Below are 25,626 nucleotides of genomic sequence, written 5' to 3' on the forward strand. Positions count from 1 at the left end.
TTTGCCAACTTTTAGTCACTAAAACTATTTGATGGGCTGAGAATGAGTCAACAATGTATGTGTTGAGTAAACAACAGCTGTATTGTATATCAGCTGTGCTGCACTAAAAGAGTAAGCAAATTCCAATGTTTCTTTTTGGTTATTCAATTCCAACTTAAAGACCCATTTATGTCAATATTGGTAAAACCATCTGAATTACAAAACACACTCAAGCCAAAACTAGTTATGCCAACTCCAAACCTAAATATGACTATTTGAAAACAGAAAAGAAGCTGACATCTAGTGTCTGAACATTGACAATTGAGACAGATATGTTCCACAGAATTTAATATGTTATTACTTTTTAAGGTAGTTTAGATGCAATTGGAGTGAGTGTGTTTGATTTTACGCCGCTTTTAGCAATATTCCAGCAATATCACGGCAGGGGACACCAGAAATGGGCTTCACACATTGTACCCATGTCGGGAATCGAACCCAGGTCTTTGGCGTGACGAGTGAACGCTTTAACCACTAGGCTACCCGACCGCCCCAGATGCAATTGGAAAACCAAATTGTTAAACTAAAGTTATGGATGCTGTTTGCTTGACCATTTGTTTTGTTTGTTGCTTAATGCCACACTCAGCAATATTCCAGCTATGTGATGGCACCCTCTAAATAATCGAGTCTGGACCAGACAATCCAGTGTTTGACTTTGTGACAAACAAAACACATAATCGTGTACGATGACATACATCAACAAAGTCAGCGAGCCTGACCACCTGATCCTGTTAGTTGCCTCTTACAATCCCGTTAGTCGCCTCTCATGATCCTGTTGGTTGCCTCATATGATCCCGTTAGTCGCCTCTAATGATTCTGTTGGTTGCCTCATAAATCCTGTTGATTGCTTCTTATGATCCTGTTGATTGCCTCTTATGATCCCGTTAATCGCCTCTAATGATCCTGTTGGTTGCCTCATAAATCCCGTTAGTCGCCTCTTATGATCCTGTTGGTTGCCTCATAAATCCCGTTAGTCGCCTCTAATGATTCTGTTGGTTGCCTCATAAATCCCGTTAGTCGCCTCTTATGATCATGTTGGTTGCCTCATAAATCCTGTTAGTCGCCTCTTATGATCCTGTTGCATACCTCATACGATCCCGTTAGTCGCCTCTAATGATCCTGCTGGTTGCCTCATACAATCCCGTTAGTCGCCTCTTGCAATCCCGTTGAGTGCCTCATATGATCCTGTTAGTCGCCTCTTACGATCCTGTTGGTTACCTCTCACAATCCCGTTAGTCACCTCTTACGATCTCGTTGATTGCCTCATATGATCCCGTAAGTTGCCTCATACGATCCCCTAAGTTGCCTCTTACGATCCTGTTGGTTACCTCTTACAATCCAGTCGGTTGCCTCAAAAGAAAAGAGAGAGCAGGGGACCTATCCTGAGCCAGAATCCACCTAGAGGGTTGCTTGAATGCACAACATGATCAACAAGAGGACTGTGGAAAGTGGGCGTCTGGGGTCACGGGAGCAGCATTTATCTTCCTCCCTAAAGCACAAATCAGTCAACCTTGCTTGGATCCAGTTGTTCAGCTTGTTTAGACATAGGCAAACATTGACACAGCTCAGAACACAGAGATTGGATGAACAGATCACCATGTGTTCTTGTCAGGCAAAGTCTCTGTGAAGACATTCTATGGATTTTGCCTCCATCAAAGCCAACATATTCCCTTGGTACTTTGTTGACCTAATGTTTCTTGAAGTGGTTGTTATTACATTGTGAACGGAACTTACTGATGATCTACTGATCAACTGTTGATACTGATTGTCCTGTCATTTCACGACAAACGAACCCATAACTTGAAATATGTGTATGAAGCTTGAAGCCGTGTGGGGAGTCCAGGTTTGGGTATGTCTCCAGGAACATGTGCTGGTCATCTGAGTGAGTGAGTGAGTGAGTGGGTGAGTGGGTGAGTGAGTGAGTGAGTGAGTGAGTGAGTGAGTGAGTGAGTGAGTGAGTGAGTGAGTGAGTGAGTGAGTTTTACGCCGCTTTTAGCAATATTCAAGCAATATCACGGCAGGGGACACCAGAAATGGGCTTCACACATTGTACCCATGTCGGGAATCGAACCTGGGTCTTCGGCGTGACGAGCGAACGCTTTAACCACTAGGCTACCCGAACGCCCTTGGTCATCAGAGATGATGTAATGGATCATTGACTTAGTTGAAAGAATGTCATTGTACTCTGATGGCATGGATCAATGCTCATGATTATTTACAGGTCGCTGTCAGGTACCGTACATGACCGCAGATAAGCCGACCCTGTAGATAAGCCGAGGTATTAACTTGACCATGGAAATTTGAAAGAATATGATACGACCCGTAGATAAGCCAAACCAGGAAGTAGAAGGCAACGACACACCGTGAACTCGGACTGCAAGACTGTATCGGTACTTGCAGATATTCAATAACTTAAAATGAAAAACTTTGAAATTATATTGAAAAAGTCAGCATAATTTCTAATAAAGATTTAACAAACCAGTCAAAACAGATCACGATCTGAAAATTACTATCATGAAAGTGTATCCCATGGATAAGCCGACCCCTTTTTACAGAATCGAAATATATTATATGCGGACATACACGGTAGACTCAATATTGCTGAGTGCGGCATTAAACAACAAACAATAACAACCTAAAATATCTCAATATCTATATAAAAAGTAATATATAATTGAAAGCATATTTTCTCCTCGATCTGCACAATATTAGTTTTTCTGTTTCATATCTTTATAGAAACTTAACAAGACTCCTAGATTTATGAACTAATAATAAATAACAGACATTTATTCCTTCATGTCAGTGAAGATTTCTGAGTAGCCTGGTGGTTAAAGTGTTCGCTGATAATGCCCAAACCCGGGTTCGATTCCCGACTTGGGTACAATGTGTGAGGCCCATATCTGGTGTCCCCCGCCGTGATATTGCTGGAATACTGCTAAAAGCGGGGCAAAACCATACTCACTCACTCACTCACTCACTCACTCACTTATGACTAGTATGTGTCCTGGGGACCAATTATTTCCTGGAAATAAATCCTTCAATTTTTTAAAGATCTCTAACGGGAATTTAAAACATGAATAAATATAACCATAATGACACCAAACACCAATATTGAAGAATCTGACTAACTAAATTTCAATTTGAATTCTTGAAATTGTAAAAATCTCAAAGAAGCTCACGAAGCCCATCTTCAAGACCAATCAAACACCATTTCAGCAAAAAAGACAAACCACTTCCAATGAAATCAGGAATTTCAGTTGGAGAACCTGAGGGACTGAATTTTAGCTGTCATATCAGAGGTTCGCCCAATAAGAAACAATTCCACTTGGCCTTGACACGAAGTGACACCTGTGATGCTGACACTGACTGACTTCTCTCAGCAGTGGGGCCAAATACATTGATAATTTCTTAAATGTCTCCTGACTCCCTCTCAAGATTGCCAATTTACAGTTGTCAATTTACAGGTGTCAATTACGTAATATTCCCCGACACTTCCTGGATGTCAGATTTCCCAAGAGCGTCTTCACATTAGCAGTTATTCCTCAAAGCTAAACAAACCTATTACAATAATTATTTTATAACCATCCAAACACACAAAAAAATCAAAAGCTTGTCATGGAATTTACAGTTACCGACCTGGCTCAGTCTCGTGTCATTGCCGGCATCTGGGGGACTGAATCCTGAATTACTGAATCCTGAATGACTGAATCCTGGTACTCCTGCAGAAGGGTGACAGTCTGAAACACAGATGAGTACTTCATCAGTCAAAACACACATTATATTATAGGGTCATTTTTTTCAAGGGAAATTACTATAAGTAAAAGCGACAAAACCCATTTCCAGTCGCTAAAAATCGGGAAAAAGCTAAAAGCAGTGTACATTGTACGATTCCTGCTATACCATCAGCATGTCTTTATGAATCACTATCATCAAGTGATGATACCAGGTGTTTGCAAAAAGGTGACAATATCCTGCCCCGCTGGTAGCACCCATCACAAACACATGCAAAGGCAAGGCAATTTTTCACCTGAAAAAACGTGGGAACATATTGCAAAAGTCAAAATAGGGAATTACATCGGACATCATTTTTGTCACTGATGCGTCAAACTTTGAAATGTCCTCCACATGTCTACCACAAAACTTGATGAAATCTTAGCTTAGGCCTTGAACGTTGTAACACTGATCAAACAACTTTGAGCATGGCCTTGAACGTTGTAACACTGATCAAACAACTTTGAGCATGGCCTTGAACGTTGTAACACTGATCAAACAACTTTGAGCATGAGACGCAAAACATGTTATTTTCATACCATTCATTGAATCTTATCCTGAAAGGCATCACGAAGAGTTTAGTTGGTCTTAAATTCTGACACTACCTTCCATAATCCCTGCTGATCGGAATTTAATTCTATGTCAGTCTTTAACCAAAAGTGGTTTGGATATGAGGATTTATTTTATGACACACTTTCTGATCAATGTGGTAAGCTGGTGGTCAATTTTGCGTATGTGGGAGACATTACATGAACAGATACTGTCATAGTGTTGGTTGTTTCTCTATTTTATCATTCTATTTATCTTTATTGGCAGAATTATTCTCTTGTTTTAGACATTTCCTTGTTTATATGTCAATATGCAGGAGGCAAAGTATCACAGCTGTTTGATTTGCTTAAAAAGAAAAGTAAAAAGAAAAAACTCAGGTTCAAAATATTCATATTTTAATCAATCTATTTTTTCACTTTAGCAAACATCTACAACAGGACCATCCTTTAGTGAGTGAGTTGGGTTTAACGTCGCTTTTAACAGTATTCCAGTTATATCACGGCGTGTCAGCTTAATGTGGGAGGAAAGCCCGAAGTGATGCAGGTCTCAGACATTTACCACTTCGGTGAAACCCACGAGCACGGGTATGGTGCTGACAAACCTAGAAACATAATCGGGGCGAACTGGGATTCGAACCCACAATCATAGGTTTCTGGTGTGCCCAAGGGATGCAACTCTGCACAGCGAATCGCTACGCCTTTGACGACTGGGCCACCCGGCTTCATGCTTCAAATACTAAACCTCAAAGATTCATTTCATTTTGAACACTATGAATTGTTTGTTTGTTAGTTGCTTAACGCCGCACTCAATTTTCCAGCTGTCTGTAAATAATCAAGTCTGGACCGGACAATCCAGTGATTGACATCACAAGCACTGATCTACACACTTGGGATACGATGACATGCATCGACCAAGTCAGCGAGCCTGACCACCCGATCCCGTTAGTTGCCTCTTACGACAAGCAAAGACGCCTTTCACGGCAAGAATGGGTTGCTGAAGACCTATCTCACAAGCAAGGGTTGTGGAGACCTATTCTAACCAGATCTTCATGGGGCCAACACTGTGAAAACATAAAAAATGATGACATTTCAGCACCTGCCTAGAAATGAAACTAAAAGGATCTTGCTGTAACCCAGCTGCTCCTTTGTATAATCAAAGATTTATTTACACAAAGCCAACATCTGTGAGGTTCAGAATTCCACTTATTTGTAAAATGACGTTTTTCCATTTCATGTAGACATTTCTTGGCTCCTGAACATGTTTTATTATATGAGCAGCAGGCAATGGGTGCAGAATTAATTTATCTGGGTAATTGAGGTAAAATGGGGTTAAACCTCTTATGATGAGAACAAAGCATGTTTCCGTGAATATACTAAACATCTGGTACTTCAAACAGTTTTATTATTTGGCATAAAGTAAGTAATATTATGTGATTCACACATTTACTTTTCGCAGTTAGTAATATCATAATTCTTATAATTCTTTCTTTCTTTATTTGTTGTTTAAAGCCGCACTCAGCAATATTCCAGGCGGTCTGTAAATAATTGAGCCTGGACCAGACAATCCAGTGATTGACATCATGAGCATCGATTAACACAATTGGGATACAATGACATGCATCAACCAAGTCAGCGAGCCTGACCACCCGATCCTGTTAGTTGCCTCTTACAACAAGCATAGATGCCTTTTACGGCAAGAATGGGTTGCTGAAGACCTATTCTACCCCAGATCTTCACAGTGTGTATTTTCTCGTAAACTAAGCCGGAAATAGCAATCAGCTGTGCACACGTTTCCTCCCAATCTACCGGTGATTCAGTTAAAACGTACCCAGTGATACCACTTTAAAGAAATTTGATCGGAAGAAATTGTATTTAAGATATGTATGGCATTTATGATATGTGTAACCATTCTCTTGCAACTGAGGTTCGTTTCAAGGGGTCAATAGCAATAATCTGACCGTGGTTGCTGTTAATAATGGTGAGTCGTGCGATCTACCGATCATTTTGCATACGATTTCGCCGAAATTATTGTAAACATTATTATAATTATTGAATTAAATTTTGAATATAATTAACAAAATACATTGCAAACATTAGTCCAGATAAACAATGAACAATTTTTTTTATTGCCAGATAGTATTATAATAGGATCAAATTGTGTACTTCAGTTCGGATTTGTTGACTGGTATTTCCGGTGTTACGTGATCGTAGTGATCAGCTGATAATGTTTTCTTAGATGGGGGAAAACATCGTGTCATTGAAAAACTTGAGTTAATTGAAAATGTTACTAAATTTTGGGAGCCATGCATTACCGCGCTATATTGAAGGGAGCAATAACGAGGGAACACTGTAATCTAAGCATGTGATTATTTAATCCTGTTTTGTTTGTTTAAAGCATTAATTGTTTATTGTTAAGCAAGTTTATCTCTGTAGCCGTTGTAATATGCAGCTATAAAAAGAAGAGTCTGTGTACTCGAGGGCAGATGACCACGGAGTACGCTGATCAGTGTGTTTCATTAACAAGACTGCATTATGAGTCATTTCGGTAATTCATTGCAAATTAGATGTGAGTCGGAGTGCGAGACTGTTGGATTAACAGGTCTAAATAGCACAGATTTAATCGGTTCCCAACATTTGTGTCAGATAAAGCTGATTGTCATATTAACAAGACTTGACTGTACATGTGTGAACAACTTCTTTATTACAGTCAGGATTGATGTTTCAGTGTAGGTTCTGACACCGTTATCAAACAAGTGATGTACAGAGTATGGTTGACAAGCATAAATACAGGCTTGAGGCTGCGAAACTACATCTCCTCAACTGTATAAACATTGCCTCCTACCAGTACATATACTTGTCAACCATACTCTACACACCAATTGCTTGATAACGGTGTTAGAACTACACCGAAACGTCGCTCCTAATCGTTTTAAAGAAGTTGTTCATCCACATATCTTATCCTTCCTTTATGCTCCAACTTCTAAGAGCCTCTCAAAGAAGTATCAAACCACCAACATTCCGCTCTCCGGGCAGACATTCTATCCACTGACCACGGAGGTCTTATCTATGTAGGTAATGGTTTGGGCATAACTCAATGGAAAAACTGATCACCTTGTCTGTTTTCCTGGAGAAACATATGTCTGTGCAGTAAACTATCGGAAGAAACCACCTGCAAGGTAGCAGAAATGGGAGCCTTAGACGGTGGACCCAAATTAACTCTACACCTCCGTCTGATCCAGATTTTCATAAATCAATTGTCGTTGTCACTGGCTAAATTTTCAACCAACAGCATCAAACACCTACTAAAGACCTTGTTCCCAACACTACCAATACCAGTAATACATACCTACCAATACCTACCAACACTACCAAACATCACCAGAACCATCCAACACAACAAACAACTGGTTAATAACTACCACCACCACCAGACATGTTAAAATTCCTACCAATACCAACCAACACATCCCGACATGTTCCAATGCCTACCAATGCCTACCCCACCACCAAACATCCCCAGAACTACCCAACACTACAAACATCTGATTAATAACTACTACCACCACCCTCACCAGACATGTTAAAATTCCTACCAATACCAACCAACACATCCCGACATGTTCAAATGCCTACCAACGCCTACCCCACCACCAAACATCACCAGAGCCACCCAACACTACAAACAACTGATTAATAACTACTACCACCAACCTCACCAGACATGTTAAAATTCCTACCAATACCAACCAACACATCCTGACATGTTCCAATGCCTACCATCGCCTACCCCACCACCAAACATCCCCAGAACTACCCAACACTACAAACATCTGATTAATAACTACCACCAACACCACCAGACATGTTAAAATTCCTACCAATACCAACCAACACATCCCGACATGTTCCAATGCCTACCAATGCCTACCTAATTCATACACCTGTGTGTCATTCATGAGTTAACACACAAATCCTTTTTTTCAACCTTCAGAACTGCCAGTAATATCCCCAAAGTAATTCTCCTCAAAAACTCAAACACCAATTTAATCTTCCAGGCTCTCCGTGTATGTAAAAGTCCTGAGCCCTAGGACATATTCAGCACGGACACTGAATGGCCGAGGCAGCAGTAAAATCTCCCTATCAATTTCCACTGCCTGTAGATGAATTGGCTGCCCCTGACTCAACCTGCTCATCCATTACCAAGATAGTCGGTGATTGATCACAGCTGAAATAAGGACAAGTGAAATTCTTCTACATGAAATTAGCCTCATCAGCCTCTCTACCTAGCACGTGTAAGTGGCTTTTTTGTACTTCATTAGAATAGGATGGATCGCACGCTATTTGCTTAAAGGTCTGCCTTAACACTTAGAGTCACCCACGAGAACAAAGACTAAAAAGCGCTTGAGCATTTTTATATCCTTACTCCGCCCACCCAAACTCAATTGGTAAGTATATTCGAGCACCACTTATTCATCACGTTGGAGACAAAAATGGATGAGATAAATTCTTGAACTAATTACATGTACTTGAACGCTGGGCAGTTTTTGTGCCGTCAAAAAATTGGAACTTATTCCTGGTTTCAAAATTCATTTTTTAGACTCCTTGAGGATTTCACAATCCGTTTGGGTGAGCCTGCTTCATTTTTTACGAACATTGAAAGACACTGAAATGGTATATCAGATATTGCACCTTCTGCCTAACAGCATCTGACAAGAAAAGTGCTACATTTTAGAATTACATTTTTAGTTTTTTTTGTAAAAAAATGGACCTGTAGGAAATGAAATGCTGAGGAATTGAAGAGAAAGAACACATGAACTAGTGATAAAAACCTTCCCCGAGAACATATTCCACAGTCAGTCCATCATGGAAGAAACACTGCTGTTTAGACTCTTGTGTGCCTGTTGTTGAATGCAACATTCAGCAATACCCTGCATATGATACAGAGTTTCAAATAGCTGTTGGTCACTGGTCAAATTTTCGTTTGACAGATGGTTTGTTTAAGTAGTAGAGTTTTGACCAATTGAAATGCTCAGCAAGGCATCAGACATTTCATGATATCACTAAAACATAAATAGTAAAGAAAGGCCAACACGAAGCATGAATTTAATAAAACAATGCACAGCCATCAAAATTGGAACTGAAATTCCGAGCAGTGAAAGTCTTTGGTTCATACTTTCTGTAATGGGGAAATGCTGTTAGGAGCTATAGTGACTTAGTCAAGCACTTTTCTTATCGCAACATTCATTGGCCAGGATGTATATATTTATCCAATCACGATAAGTGTTGTTATTTCTTAGGGTTCATCCGCTAATCTTGTTGAATTGTGAGCACATGGCACAAGCAGAATTTTGTGTTTTGTTTTTTTTACTTAGAGACTTTTGCCATTGACTTATTATATTTCTTGGGTCCAATATAGCCTATATACATTTTTTGTGTTTCAAAATCCCTGCAGCGGCCTGAAAATAATCAAGTCTGAACCAGACAATACAGTGACCGAACAACGATCCATGCTGTTACAGTATGATGACATGCAATTTACCAAGTCACCGAATCTGACCATTCAATCCATTGAGTCTTACAACCAGCATAAGTTATAACAAGCACATTTAATTTCTAATGAAACTCCCGCACCAGTGATCCACTGAATCAGGGTACAATGTGACCTGTGAGCCATTGAATCAGGGTACAATGTGACCAGTGATCCACTGAATCAGGGTACAATGTGACCTGTGAGCCATTGAATCAGGGTACAATGTGACCTGTGAGCCATTGAATCAGGGTACAATGTGACCTGTGAGCCATTGAATCAGGGTACAATGTGACCTGTGATCCACTGAATCAGGGTACAATGTGACCAGTGATCCACTGAATCAGGGTACAATGTGACCAGTGATCCACTGAATCAGGGTACAATGTGACCAGTGATCCACTGAATCAGGGTACAATGTGACCAGTGACCCATTGAATCAGGGTACAATGTGACCAGTGATCCACTGAATCAGGGTACAATGTGACCAGTGATCCACTGAATCAGGGTACAATGTGACCAGTGATCCACTGAATCAGGGTACAATGTGACCAGTGACCCACTGAATCAGGGTACAATGTGACCAGTGATCCACTGAATCAGGGTACAATGTGACCAGTGATCCACTGAATCAGGGTACAATGTGACCTGTGAGCCATTGAATCAGGGTACAATGTGACCTGTGAGCCATTGAATCAGGGTACAATGTGACCTGTGAGCCATTGAATCAGGGTACAATGTGACCTGTGATCCACTGAATCAGGGTACAATGTGACCAGTGATCCACTGAATCAGGGTACAATGTGACCAGTGATCCACTGAATCAGGGTACAATGTGACCAGTGATCCACTGAATCAGGGTACAATGTGACCAGTGATCAACTGAATCAGGCCACAATGTGACCAGTGACCCATTGAATCAGGGTACAATGTGACCAGTGATCCACTGAATCAGGGTACAATGTGACCAGTGATCCACTGAATCAGGGTACAATGTGACCAGTGATCCATTGAATCAGGGTACAATGTGACCTGTGACCCATTGAATCAGGGTACAATGGAGTGAGTGGGTGAGTGAGTGAGTGAGTGAGTGAGTGAGTGAGTGGGTGGGTGAGTGAGTGAGTGAGTGAGTGAGTGAGTGAGTGAGTGAGTGAGTGAGTGGGTGGGTGGGTGGGTGGGTGGGTGAGTGAGTAAGTGAGTCAGTGAGTCAGTCAGTCAGTCAGTCAGTCAGTCAGTTTATATCACAGCGTGTCAGCACTGACATGTCCACTCCAGCCAGAAGATGACAAATGTGTTATTTCAAAAGATTACAAGAGGACCCCCAGCTGGTGTGAGAGATGCTCCTGCCAGTAACAATATCCTGCTATGGAAAGCTGTTATATGTGGGTCTCATGATACCCCTTTTGATCATGGTACTTTCAAGTTAACAAGAGAATTCACAGAGGAGTATCCAAACAACCACCCACAGCTAAATTGTGCCAAATATGTTTCACCCTAACGAGTATGCTAATGGGAGTATATGTTCTGATATATTACACCGGAGGTATGCAACACTGCACAGCCAACTGCAGTGCCTCAGACCGGCCACCATGTCCTTTACAGTATATGACTACTGAGGAAGTTTTTTTTCATATTCAGTGGTGAGTAAATGATGTGTAAAGACCCTTGGTACAACTGGTTCTAAACATTTCACTGTGCAAAGAGATCGGTGAACCTTCCTTAGGAACCATGGGGGAACTACAATGGGACCACACAGATGATAAACAGGGGGACTACACAGATGATTAACAGGGGGACTACACAGATGATTAACAGGGGGACTACACAGATGATTAACAGGGGGATCACACAGATGATAAACAGGGGGACCACACAGATGATTAACAGGGGGACTACACAGATGATTAACAGGGGGACCACACAGTGAGTGAGTGAGTGAGTGAGTATGGTTTTACGCCGCTTTTAGCAATATTCCAGCAATATCACGGCGGGGGACACCAGAAATGGGCTTCACACAATGTACCCATGTCGGGAATCGAACCCGGGTCTTCGGCGTGACGAGCGAACGCTTTAACCACTAGGCTACCCGACCGCCCGGGACCACACAGATGATTAACAGGGGGACTACACAGATGATAAACAGGGGGACTACACAGATGATAAACAGGGGGACTACACAGATGATAAACAGGGGGACTACACAGATGATAAACAGGGGGACTACACAGATGATAAACAGGGGGACCACACAGATGATTAACAGGGGGACTACACAGATGATAAACAGGCGGACTACACAGATGATAAACAGGGGGACTACACAGATGATAAACAGGCGGACTACACAGATGATAAACAGGGGGACTACACAGATGATTAACAGGGGGACTACACAGATGATAAACAGGGGGACCACACAGATGATAAACAGGGGGACCACACAGATGATTAACAGGGGGACCACACAGGTGATAAACAGGGGGACTACACAGATGATTAACAAGGGGACTACACAGATGATAAACAGGCGGACTACACAGATGATTAACAGGGGACCACACAGATGATTAAAAGTAGGACCACACAGATGATTAACAGGGGGACCACACAGATGATTAACAGGGGGACTACACAGATGATAAACAGGGGGACCACACAGATGATTAACAGTAGGACCACACAGATGATTAACAGGGGGACCACACAGATGATTAACAGGGGGACTACACAGATGATAAACAGTAGGACCACACAGATGATAAACAGTTGGACTACACAGATGATAAACAGTTGGACTACACAGGTGATTAACAGGGGGACTACACAGATGATTAACAGGGGGACCACACAGGTGATAAACAGGGGGACTACACAGATGATAAACAGGGGGACTACACAGATGATTAACAGGGGGACCACACAGATGATTAACAGGGGGACTACACAGATGATTAACAGGGGGACCACACAGACGATTAACAGGGGGACTACACAGATGATTAACAGGGGGATCACACAGATGATAAACAGGGGGACCACACAGATGATAAACAGGGGGACTACACAGATGATAAACAGGGGGACTACACAGATGATAAACAGGGGGACTACACAGATGATAAACAGGGGGACCACACAGATGATAAACAGGGGGACTACACAGATGATAAACAGGGGGACTACACAGATGATTAACAGGGGGACCACACAGATGATAAACAGGGGGACCACACAGATGATAAACAGGGGGACTACACAGATGATAAACAGGGGGACTACACAGATGATAAACAGGGGGACCACACAGATGATTAACAGGGGAACCACACAGATGATTAACAGGGGGAATACATAGATGATTAACAGGGGAACCACACAGATGATAAACAGTGGGACCACACAGATGATAAGCAGGGGGACTACACAGATGATAAACAGGGGGAATACATAGATGATAAACAGGGGGACTACACAGATGATAAACAGGGGGACCACACAGATGATAAACAGGGGGACTACACAGATGATAAACAGGGGGACTACACAGATGATAAACAGGGGGACTACACAGATGATAAACAGGGGGACTACTTTTGCACATCTTAGCACAGTGATATATCTAAGTTCATTACTTCACATATTATTTCACGGCTGCTGATAAAGATGGGTTTCTGGGGAGTTGAATACGTTTCCAGAACTTTCTTGCAATTTGCAAGTGAATTACAGATTAAAAAGAATTAATACTTTTGAAAATTTATTACTTCAAAATATAACATTTCTCATCAATCACATGGAAAACGTTGCACTGGAAAACTAATATTCAGTAAAGCAATGAATATTTTAATACCCACAGGCTGAAAATGGGTATATTTTTCCGGGGGACATTAAATTGAATCATGAACTTTCCTCCAGGGAATTATTGTATATCAATCAAAAACATGAAATCCATTGAAAACTTACTCCAAAATTATTATTTTTTACTTTAAATTGCTGTATATCATACACTTTGTAACCAGGGAAATCTTGTCCCACTTTAATCAGGAAAACGGAACCAGTATAAAATGTCCCTGTTGATGACTGGTGGAATGTCAGAAGTACCTCACAAGCAAAGGTAACTGAAATACTATTTGTGTTGCATTTTATTAAATACTGACACACTTTGAAAATGCATATTCAGTTTTTTGTACTACATGACGTATTTGGCAAAATAGCAACAAAAATCAAATTGAGTTGTTCTGGGCACTTTGGCATGAGTGAGCGAGTGAGTGAGTTGGGTTTTGCCGCTTTTAACAGTATTCAAGCTATATCGCGGCGTGTCAGCTTAATGTGGGAGGAAAGCCTGAAGTGATGCATGTCTCCGACGTTTACCACTTCGGTGAAACACATGAGCACGGGTATGGTGCTGACAAACCTAGAAACATAATTGGGGCAACCGAGATTCGAACACACAATCATAGGTGTCTGGCGTGCCCAAGGGACGCAAATCCGTACAGCGAATCGCAGCGCCTTAGACGACTGGGCCACAGACAACCTGTGCACCCCCCCCCCCCCACAAGATAAAGACTATTGGCACGAGGTGTTTCCACCACACATCAGCTGAGTAAGATCAAACACAGGTCTCTCTGGTCACTTAATGAACAGCACTGACGCCTACTATAAATATTTTATCCTCAGTCTGCTATCTATAGTCCTAGAATTAAATACCGGCCTCTATCTGCCCCAATGTGCCCAACATTCCCTGTGAGCAAGGTCAAACAATGTAATAGTGCTATGAATATTCAAAACTATTGTTAAGTGCAGAATTCAGAGAGTTAAAATCCACCATTTTGGTCCATTTAAGCCTGATTAAACGTTCTGGTGTCTGTATATATAGGATTGAACAATACCAGACTTGAAGAGCTTCCGTACTGAGACTTGACTCCTGAATTGATCAAAGGTTTTTATTCTTTGTTCTTTTGCTCTTTTTCCTACAAAAATACTGTCATGGTAATAGTCAGTAAGGATTAATTATTCATTCTCAGTCATGTTTTCAGGTGTCAGGGAGGCAAGTGGATGAGTATGAGGTGATAGAGGTGTGTATGTGTTGAAAAGATTAATCTATTTCTTTTTTCAAAAAACATAGTATTATAAGTTACAAATTGTATATATTTATTCATATATAAGACTCAAAGGAACTTGGACAACACCTTATTGTTTAATATTACTTAAGCTAATCAGTCATGCTATGACAGTTTTTGTTTGTTTGTTTGTTGTTTAATGCCGCACTCAGCAATATTCCAGCTATATGACGGCGGACTGTAAATAATTGAGTCTGGGCCAGACAATCCAGTGATTGACATCAAGAGCATCGATCCACGCAATCAGAATACGATGACAAGCATCAACCACGTCCAGACTCGATTATTTACAGACCGCTGTCATATAGCTGGAATATTGCTGAGTGCGGCGTAAAACAACAAACAAACAAACAAACACTGAAAAAAGAAAATGGTATCACAAAACTTCCCAGAATGCTTTAGACTCTCTCAAACGACAGTGAACTTTGTTATCAAAATGAATAGCTGAACAAATTCTCTTGCAATGTAAGTGTGAATCATGTGAAAGATACATAAATGTTTCTCCGTGAGTGAGCTGACAAAAGCATTAAGCTTCAAACTCACTTTTAATTAGCATCAAATTAAATTAAGTTGATTAATTAAACAGAAACCGTCCTGGGCCCACTTGCACAAAACGATCTTAGCGCTAAGACTATTGTGACCCTATGTTAAAGCATGGGAGTTAAGATCATCTTAGCCCTAAGATCGCTTTGTGCAAGTTGGCTCAGAAGTTTGTTACTGAATGCACACCGCTCTGAACACAAAGCTTTCATCGGCAAGCACCTGACAACCAACCGCATTTGACTCACTTATTACATCACATTCATTTAGTTTTATTGGGCCAATAAGGATACCAACCTCGTGCCTCTGGAATCTGCCAGCTAACGAGCTGCCAGCTATACCTATCCTCAAACCGAGAGGAGCACATCCATCTCTGTTTGCTGCAGCTGGAGCTAACTTCTTTATGCTTTTAGTGGGATGTTTCGATACAGATGCTTGTACCGTCATCAAGCAAGCCAAGTCAAGCAAGCCAAACTTTAGATTAACTTCTGTAGTTGTTTGTTTGTTGTTTAACGCTGCACTCAGCAATATTCCAGCTATATGATGGCGGTCTGTAAATAATCGGGTCCAGTCCAGTGATTGACATCATGATCATCGATCCACACAATTGACATTTGATGACATGCATCAACCACATCAGCAAGCCTGACCATCCGATCCCATGTCGCAACGATTAGCTGTGCAGAGTTGCGTCCCTTGAACATGCCAGAAACCTATGGTTGTGGGTTCGAATCCTGGTTCGCCCTGATTGTTTCTAGGTTTGTCAGCACCATACCCGTGCTCATGGGTTTCACCAAAGTGGTATACGTCTGAGACCTGCATCACTCAGGGCTTTCCTCCCACATTAAGCTGACACGCCGTGATATAGCTGATACACTGTTAAAAGCGGCGTTAAACCCAACTCACTCACTCACTCATTCACTCTTGTACAAAAATCACTGTATGTCAAGGATATGTAGTCAACATCATTTAAAACAAAGAAAGACACTGAACAAACGTTGATATGCTGCTAAAGTACTAAAAACTAACAGTAAAATCTTAACTGGGGCAAAATATGATGGTATCGTTAGGAGAGACATCTATACCAAAGTTCAGCTCCCCCGGTCTGCCAATGTCAAAGGAGAAGAAAGTGGTGACAAATAGCATTGGTCTGCTGACTTCATTTATGCATGTCATCCTATCCCAAATGAATAGATCAATGCTCATGATGTCAATCACTGGATTGCCTAGTCAAGACTTGATTTTTATTATCCGCCGATACATACAATATTTTCTTGAGCATAGTGCAATTTTTTCCCAAAAAAACACAGCTGTGTAGAAAGGGGTGCGCATTATACACGCCACGAAGAGTTTTGGTGTTTTTTCCCCCAACAGAAAGACATTACCGTGTTCACATTACACAGGAAATACCATGTCAACAAATCCATACTGAAGTACGCAAATTAATCATGTAATTACACAGTCTGGCTATAAAATGTCTTCTTTGTATATCTGGACTTATGTTTGTAACTTATTTCATTCATTTTATTCAAAATTCCTTTTAATATTGTTTTTTAATTAATTTCGGCGAAATCATGTGTGAAGCCATTGGAAGATTGCACAACTCACCGTTATTAACAGCAACCACGGTCAGATTACCGCTATTGACGCCTTGAAACAAACTTTTAGTTGACAGAGAATGGATACATATATCATAAATGCCATACTTTGACTTATTAAATGTCATTTTTGTTGTAGTTTGACGATTCTATGTCAATATGTTGTTCTCGCGATCACATGCGCGGGAGCATCAACGTTGATTTGTCAAATTGTTCCATGTGAAAAAAAAATAACAGGCAATAGCGATCAGCTGCTTCGCTTAAGCTTATTATTATTTTAAATATATTTAGTAAAATCTCCAACTTAAATAACAAGATATTGGAATATATTATTCCTGATAAAAAAATAGTTTCAGATACAATTTTTCAAATCCTTTGAAGTTATATCATTGAGTAAGTTTCAACCGAATCACCAGTAGATTTCAAGAAAACGTGTGTACACCTGATTGCTGTTTCCGGCTTAGTTTACAAGAAAATACACAAGGTAATCTTAATTCCTGGATGTAAAACAATGCCTCGCAAAACAAAAAATACAATTTGAATGGTAAATCAACATTATGGTGATTTTTTATCTCAAATTTTAAATTTGTACTGAGTTTCTTACCACCCGTTTGTTTACTGGTATTCGCTGAAGGGGTACGGTGGAAATTTTTTCTGCGCATAATATTAAAAAAATTCTTTTTCAAAAATACTGAATCCGCTAGAGGGGGGTGCGCACTTTTCTCAAGAAAATACAGTATCTGGAATATTGCTGATAGAGGTAAGCTAAATGTGTTCGAACAATTGTAAGCCTGCATCTATAATACATGAACAGGGTGAACGCCAGATCCTAAAAAAAAACATTAGTTAATTGGTAACAAGCACAACAAATATCTACTAAAAGCAAACATCCATTTGACCTGATTAATGCCCCAAGTGAAAGCACAATGAGATGTGAGGTTAATCCTGTTTACTGCATTGTCTGAGAAGGGATCAAATTGGTAGGTCCTGAGGGGATAAATGACATTGTTACTATTTAGCCAGCTTGAAAGAGACCAAATCTCCTGATAGGATCATTAACTTCATAGCCTTGCTCCAATTCTACAAGGACACGTTTAAAATGGAGAGATCTAAGAGGCACAGAAGTTCGCCTGACATTAGGAAAACATGAAACAGATCAAATTTTGTTTGTTGTTTAATACCACACTCAGCAATATTCCAACTATATCATGGTGGTCTGTAAATTATCGATTCTGGACCAGACAAACCAGTGACTAATATCACAAACAAACATCACCAATCTTGACCATTTGTTCCAAAGGTCTTCAGCAACCCATACTTGTCAAAAAAGGCTACTTTGCTTGTTGTGATAGGCAACTATCGGTATCGGGTGGTCAGGCTCGCTGACTTGGTTAATCCATGTCATCGTATCCCAATTGTGTGGATCAATTCTCATGATGTCAATCACTGGATTGTCTAGTACAGACTCGATTATTTACAGGCTGCCGTCAATAGCTGGAATATTGCTGAGTGCAGCGTTAAACAACAAACAAATCATAGCTTGCCGGGGTTCAATTCCAACCCAGAATCACCATGGGGTTGCCATCTTGTTTACTAAGGCTCGATTATCTTGATTAATGGTTGCTACATATGATAATGTCAGATTAATGATAATGTCAGATTAACAAAACTACCCGTAATTAGTATTAACTTTTGTGATCGAAAATCGGGCAACTACACGATAGATAATGATACAAACACGTAATAAAAAGTGAAATATTTATACTGTTAAGTTACATTGTTATCAAATATTTTTTCTAACTATGCATAGGTCGGTCAAAGATTGCAAAAAGGTCATTCTGATGTGACCTGTAATGGGGTGTCTTCAGTGGTAGTGATTTTAATGAGTTTTGTTTATTTAAAGCATTAATTGTTTATTGTTAAGCAAGTTTATCTCTGTCAATGTCAATGTGCAGGTACCTGCCAACTTGTCTCGCATCCAAATATAGATGTGTACGCGCAGAACTTGTATCTGATTTTAATAAGATCGAGATAATCTAAGCATGTGATTAATCCTGTTTTCTTTATTTGAAGCATTAATTGTTTATTGTTAAGCAAAGTTTATCTCTGCAGCTTTGTAATATGCAGCTACTAACTCACTCGTCTCACATCAAAACACAGGCTGTGTACTCATGGCCAGATACCCCGGGAGTATGCTGATCACTGTGTTGGATTAACGAGACTGATTAATGCGTGATTTTGGTAATTTGTTGCATATAGGGGGGGCCGGAATCGGAGTGCGAGACTGTTGGATTAACAGTCTAAATAGCACTGATTTAATCGGTTCCCTTCATTCGTGTCGGATAAAGCGATTGTCAGATTAACTAGTGTCGGATTAACAGACTTGACTGTATATCCTTTCCTAGCATTATCCCACGATAGCTTCCAGTCTCTTTCGTACCCAAACAGAGTGCATTCTAACACCATGTGCACACTCATCCCAGAGGGGGGGCACGGGTTTAACGCCGCTTTTAACAGTATTCCAGTCATATCAAGGCGTGTCAGCTTAATGTGGGAGGAAAGCCCCAAGTTATGCAGGTCTCAGACGTTGACCACTTCGGTGAAACCCACGAGCACGGGTATGGTGCTGACAAACCTAGAAACATAATCGGGGCGAACCGGGATTCGAACCCACAATCATAGGTGTCTGGCGTGCCCAAGGGACAGCAACTCTGCACAGCGAATCACGGAGCCTTAGACGACTGGGCCACCCGTGCCCCCTTAACTCTATAAATGCATACTGATATAGACCTGTAAAGATCCGGGGTAGAAATGGTCTTCAACAACCCATGCTTGCTGCAAAAGGTGACTGACTATGCTTGTCGTAAAAAGGATCGGGTGGTCAGGATCACTCACTTAGTTTATACCTGTCATCATATCCCAATTGGGTGAATCGATGCTCATGATGTCAATCACTGGATTGTCTGGTCCAGATTTGATTATTATAAAAATCTAAAAATTTTCCATAGAGCACCAGTTCACCAATTAATTATTGTCTAATACTTTTCATGTCAAAACATCAGACAGATATATATTGCTTTTAGTCTGGGCAATGAATGGCTTTATCCCCCAGCAATTACCTAGGGAGATAAAAACAAAAATAACCGTCAAAATATTTGTTTGAACAAGCTATATATATGTATTTTATTCATACAGATCAAATTAAATAGAATACATTATATGAATTTGTCCATTTGTAAGATGAAAATATTATTATTTAAAATGAACTTAAAAATATCACAGACTTCTTAATAAACAACGCAAAATATGCAAAATATGTCCCATCAGTGTAAAACTATCTAGAAGAATTTCCCACAGCAAGGGCGGTTGAAATCTTTGAAAATTGGGAAGGGAATATGGTTTCCTCCATAGATAATTGAATCTTTTGTCTGCGTTACATAAAAACTTGATGACATCAGACTACTCAGGACAATAATAGGAAAACAATTCAGTTAACAATCATAGGTATCCATATTGAATATGTTTCGAAAACTACTTTATTCAAGTCATTCTAAAGAATAGAAGACTCAATTAGTACAAGCACAACAACAGGCCATATTTGTCTATTTTCTGCCAAGCCATACAATTATAAACTGTCTTATTGTTTTACAGTTTTGCCTAATATATAAATACATACAACTCAATTGTTATTCCCTTCCTGGTCAGCATGACGTTACCAGTGTTTGCATTGGTCACCACAATAAGGGGGTCCTTGGACGCGTTAGCCGCGAGTGCCTTAGGTGCTAGGCTACCTAGTGGGGTTTGGGTGCACGTCCAACACCCCCTCCCCGTCCCAGAAATTTTTAAAAATGTAGACCTGAAATGCTGTTTTTTAAGCCATTCTGTGCATTAATAAAGTGTCTGGTTTAAATCTTTAAGTGTGTTTTTTTGTGTGTATCACATGGATTTTGGGAGATAAGAGGAACAAAACAAAACAAGTTATGCCTACAGTAAACTTGTTACAAATTGGAAAATGGGTCAGCCTAAAGGGTGAGTGAGTGAGTTGGGTTTAACGCCGCTTTTAACATCATTCGAGTCATATCAGGGCATGTCAGCTTAAAGTGGGAGGAAAGCCTGAAGTGATGCAGGTCTTAGACGTTTACCACTTCGGTGAAACCCACGAGCACGGGTATGGTGCTGACAAACCTAGAAACATAATCGGGGCGAACCGGGATTCGAACCCACAACCATAGGTTACTGGCGTGTCCAGGGGACACAACTTAGGCCTAAAGGGACGGATGAAGGTTGTTTTTTTTGCATCCCAGCTTTTTTCAGTGTGTATATTTGTATATGGGATATAAAAGATATATAAATACAAACTGATTACTGAACACATTTCACCAAAAAGCTCATAATGAGAAGACAAAGTCATCCATATCCCCTGCCCTGAGGACAGATAGAATGAATGATTCAAAATCATCTATCAATGGTTAACATTAATGTACTTTGATAGTAATTGTCAGGTGGCAACTTATCTAATTATTCATTTTAATGAATACGCAGATTGATGGTAATTTAGAGAGATGATCTAGGTCATTTTTCACATAACACTAAACTTTATAGTTACGGTACCATACAATCAATAAAGAATGCAGTACAATCAGACAGTATAAGAATACCGTATTTCCTCTAATAGACGCAGGCCTCTAATAGAAGCCGGGTTGATCAATTGATACAATTAATTATCCCATTTTGGAACCTTAAATTACATATTGAGGATTCCCTTTCTCTTCCAGTAGCTCTACGTGTGTCGGAAAACGGTCCTCGATCCGATATGTCACAAGTGGGTGGCTTTGACTTAACATTTGAAAGTTCGGTAAGAGGTTTTTATATTTACAGAAGTCATTGGTATTGGAGGTATTAATAGAAGCCGGGCCTCCAATAAACGCCGGGTGAAAGGCTTGTCCAAAATAAATAGAAGCCCGGGCGTCTAATAGAGGAATTACGGTAAGACTGCTCATGGCTCTAGAGGCACTATTATCCCGGATCAGAGACTTACCGAGATCTGTCGGGAATGATAGAAAACAGAATTTTCCACTTTTTATACTTAGAGACAGACACACTGCTATCACTGCTATCACTGGGCCTATCATAGCACAAATAAAAATTATTCCTAAATATTTTGTACAGAAAGAGGGGTTCCAGTGATGACACCAGGGCCCACTTGCACAGAACAATCTTAGCGCTAAGACTATCTTAAGCCATGCTAGAGTATGGGAGTTACGATCATCTTAGCGCTAATATCACTTTGTGCAAGTGGGCCCTGGTGATTCCGGAAAGGGTAAGAACGCCCTGGCCCTAAAGCACTCGCCGATCACATAATTTGCATAAAATATAATCCTGTTAAACAGGCCCAATATTTTGAAAAGCCACATCAAGTCTATACTGTCCACTGCAACAAGGGAACTCGGTCACTGCCTGTCAAAATCTCCTTATTGCTTAATTAGCATTATTATGCATAGTACGATAATTACAATGACTTGGACGGCATTGTCTGAGAATGGGATTCCCAGAAAGCAATTGCCACAGACTCTGCAAACAGACATCATGGTGCCAAACGAAGACCCCAAATCCCCTTGGCAAGCAGCTAATTCAAATTTCATTGTTATAAGCTAGTAACCATAGGATATCTAGGTATTGACAGGCTATCAATCCCTCGCTCAAATTACGTATCTGAGCCCTTCATTGCGGACATTCAGTGCCCAAATGTCAGCCATTTCAGCCTCTTTAAAAAGCATTAGTCAAATGTTAGGCATGGAGTGCCTGAAATAGCCCCATGCTGGACCTGCCATCACGGGAATGGTGCTGACATGCTACCTCTCATTAAAGGCCTCATGGTTCAATCCTGATCAGTTCGACCAGTCGGAACATTTAACACCCAACATTTGGTAGCTGTTTCACAGTCCCTGAACCATGCTTTTATCCCTCCTGCCCAGCCCTTAATGCAATGCTATAGCTCCAAATGAAACAAGTCTATATTTTCCACACATTCAATGGTGAATCTCATCTCAAAATCCCATCCCAGCCTCTTCAAAATAAATTGAGTTGTTTCTGTCAAAAATCGTACATTTTCAAAGACTGCATTAGTCTAAGTGAGAGGCTGAATGGTGTCAAACGTCAGGCCCTATATTCTAGAATATCATGATTGCTTGAAAAGAACAAGTGCTGCTCTTCTGAGGTTTTAGCTGCAGGGGACCCCCTGAAGATCCGGGGTAGAACTCGTCTTCAGCAATCCATGCTTGCCCTAAGAGGCAAACCAATGGTATCAGGTGGTCAGACTTGCTGACTTGGTAGATGCATGACATTGTATCCTAATTGAGAAGATCCATGCTCATCATCTCGTTCAGCATATTACATAGTAGCATATTCCGGGGTAGAATAGGTCTTCAACAACCCATGCTTGTCGTAAAAGGCGACAATGCTTGTCGTAAGAGGTGACTAACGGGATCGGGTGGTCAGACTCGTTGACTTGGTTGATGCATGTCATCTATCCCAATTGTGTAGATCGATGCGCATGATATTAATCACGGGATTGCCTGGTCCAGACTCGATTATTTACAGATTGCAGGTCACCAAAATGCATTTTCACAATCAAAACATCTTTAAACTTTATCAAATAATGCACATGGCGCTCGTCTTTTTGCCTTTCAGTGTATTGTGTTGTTATGCAGTACAGAGGTCGATTCAAAATTCAAAATATTCAACATATCACAACAAAACGAATAAAAAAGACGGCTATGTAATAGCCATTAATAGGTTCAAAATATGGATGTTGTACGTGGTGGTCATGTTTAACATCATATCAAAAGTTTTGATATGATTCAAAACCATATTACAGTAGACTAGGTTTATAACGAACACGCTTATAACGAACTGACGGATATAGCGAACTTATTTTTAGTCCCGGCCATTTGATGTATATATGCTGTATATATGCTTATAACGAACTACGGTTATTACAAACTAAAATTAGTGGTCCCTTTGAGTTCGTTATAACCGTAGTTTACTATTCTTTCATAACGATACATGTAGTAATGGGCCAATTCAACACACAGAAGACTGATAGCAACCATTGCAGCATTGTTTTGGAAAGGAAAGATAACTCTTCAAATAAAATCCAGACAATATTAGTCATAGAACTAAATATCAGTACCAAATGAAAAACAGAAAAACAAAATTATTGTTTGTTCTGAATAAAAGACAATCACATGGCATGTCTAAATGACTTGCACTCTGCTGAATAACATCATTAAACCTTTAATTGTCTAACAGGAATATAATTTTTTACTTCATTTTTGAGACCACACATTTATGGTTTGTAGTTTTATAGTCCTTTCGTCAGTCAACAATAGGTTTGTGTAGCCAAATATTTTTAAAATGAGTTTGGCATAGAGATGTTTGGGATGGTTAGTGGGGAAAAAATGATGCTAATACAGCTTTCAGTGCAAGATATCCGGTTTCTTTACATCAATGTGTACTTGTATTTAAAGACGGAAGGCTATGTTCTCTCTATGTCATAAGTTTGTTTGTTTGTTGTTTAACGCCGCACTCAGCAATATTCCAGCTATATGACAGCGGTCTGTAAATAATCAAGTCTGGACCAGACAATCCAGTGATTGACATCATAAGCATCGATCCACGCAATTGGGATCGATGACATGCATTAACCAAGTCAGCGAGCCTGACCCGTTAGTCGCCTCTTGCCACAAGCAAAGTCGCCTTTTATGTCTCTGTACTAATTGAGTCTTCTATTCTTTAGAATGAATTGAATAAAGTAGTTTTCGAAACATATTCAATATGGATACCTATGATTGTTTACTGAACTGTTTTCCTATTATTGTTCTGAGTAGTCTGATGTCATCAAGTTTTTATGTAATGCAGACTAAAGATTCAATTATCTATGGAGGAAACCATATTCCCTTCCCAATTTTCAAAGATTTCAACCGCCCTTGCTGTGGGAAATTCTTCTAGATAGTTTTACACTCGCTGGTGGGACATATTTTGCATATTTTGCGTTGTTTATTAAGAAGTCTGTGATATTTTTAAGTTCATTTTGAATAAAAATATTTTCATCTTACAAATGGACAAATTCATATAATGTATTCTATTTAATTTGATCTGTATGAATAAAATACATAAATATAGCTTGTTCAAACAAATATTTTGATGGTTATTTTTGTTTTTATCTCCCTAGGTTATTGCTGGGGGATAAAGCCATTCATTGCCCAGACTAAAAGCAATATATATCTGTCTGATGTTTTGACATGAAAAGTATTAGACAATAATTAATTGGTGAACTGGTGCTCTATGGGAAATTTTAGATTTTTATAATGAGAATAATTTGTACATGACCTTTTGGTTTTAGCTTACATTTTAGATTTGTTTGTTTATTTGTTGTTTGATGCCGCACTTAGCAATATTCCAGCTATATGACAGCGGTCTCCAAATAA

The 25,626-nt window shown here is 40.0% G+C and overlaps 1 pseudogene; it reads right to left on the reverse strand.

Moving 5' to 3' along the window:
* The window catches only part of LOC139444812 (uncharacterized), a 174,921-nt pseudogene that overhangs the window by 106,374 nt on the left and 42,921 nt on the right, over positions 1-25,626 (reverse strand).

Source organism: Haliotis cracherodii, unplaced genomic scaffold (assembly GCF_022045235.1).
Source record: "Haliotis cracherodii isolate W230 unplaced genomic scaffold, xgHalCrac1.p SCAF_6, whole genome shotgun sequence".
NCBI lineage: Eukaryota > Metazoa > Mollusca > Gastropoda > Lepetellida > Haliotidae > Haliotis > Haliotis cracherodii.